Raw genomic sequence first — 1,609 nt, forward strand, 5'->3', positions numbered from 1 at the left:
CACACACACACACACACACACACACAGGAAAAACACGGTAGGTATATGCTGATTAAACAAATGCACAGCAGCATGGCTCATTTCAAACAAATTGTTTAATTGAGATGTTGTCGCAGAGATGTCATGAAAAGAAATGTCCTCTTCACTCTATAAGCGCAGTTTTCAATGACGCTCTTAATCATATTACGAGATATTGTTCTTAGTAACAGTTACGGGCACCAGTTACAAATAGATACAAAATCCTTTAAACGGCACAAAAGCAAATCAAAACAAAGACAAATTACAAAAATGCTTTATCCATACCAAGATAAATGGGTACAGAGCGTAAGAAAATAAAGCTTCTATGATGAAATACTCGCAACAATTGCACCAATACATTTATTTTGTCAGTTTTCCCTATTGTTTAACGTAGCGTATATAGCAAAAAGCTTGACACTGCCCACAAACCCTGTTTTTGTACTTTCTGCATTGGGACAGATGCATATAGGCAATGGGGTTGAGTCTAAAGTCTGATTTGCACGTGGTCATATGACTCACCGAAAATAGCAGATCTACAAGCTCACAACGCAACGCATCGTGATGCGCTGTGAGCTTGTAGATATGCTATTTTCGGTGAGCGGCACCGTCATATGACGCAGTATAAATTAAGCGTAAGTCTCTTGGAGCCATGCATGGCAAAGTAGTGAAAGTGAAAGTTAATCTGGAAATGGGGTTTTAGCGCACTGTGCTAACAGACAGAATTCTTAGTTTTTTCTTTCTTTTTCTCTCTCTCGTCCTTTATTCGCATGTGTTGTCGGCAGCCACACACAACCTTAATGCAGTAACATAAACTTAACACTGCTTTCACTGTGAGGCCCAACCTTTTCAAGTCAAACCGCACCTAAGCACACGCCCTCTGCTATTAAACTACACAGTAGCCACTGTAGAAGTCTCGGCTGAATTAGCTACTGCTGTGCTTTTGCTGTGGCTCCATAGAAAACGTGAAAGTTGATGCTTTGCTGCCCTTTTCAGTTGTTAACATGGTACAAGGAATGGCTTATCAACTAGTTGGCATTTTGTTACAACATACTAATTTGGTTCCACTGTAGAACATTCAAGAACAAAATTGTCAGCTGTATTGATGTAGAATTATGCAATATAAATACATGAAGGGCTACTTCTATAATGGCTAACACTGTAAGCCACAAACAAAACTCTATTTGAAGGAGGGGGAAAGAAGAAAAGAAGAAAAAAAACTAACAAACTAAAACAATACTAACATAGTATAACTTCCAGCACTGTAAATCCAGTTAACATAAACAAACAATCCATACATCAAAACACATGAAACAAAAACAATATTCCATACGGCAGGTGGGTCTTATCGAACTCCACCGGGCCTCGTCATCCAGCATACCCTGACATTTAAAAAATAAAAAATGCATTCATAGTCTGAATCCTGTTTGTGTTTTTCTTGGGGCTATATCTCAACATGGCTGACATTTTGAAGGCAGCGTGCCTTTTGAGTTTCTCAGCAATACCGGGGCTATTCTGTCTCAGAGTGTCTGGGTATTTCTGTTAGTGCAATGGCACTCTGCGTGACTCCTTCTCTCTACCGCTCTCTCTCCCT

The sequence above is a fragment of the Gymnoscopelus microlampas genome, assembly GCF_963454915.1.
Source record: "Gymnoscopelus microlampas genome assembly, chromosome: 23".
In the NCBI taxonomy this organism is placed as follows: domain Eukaryota; kingdom Metazoa; phylum Chordata; class Actinopteri; order Myctophiformes; family Myctophidae; genus Gymnoscopelus; species Gymnoscopelus microlampas.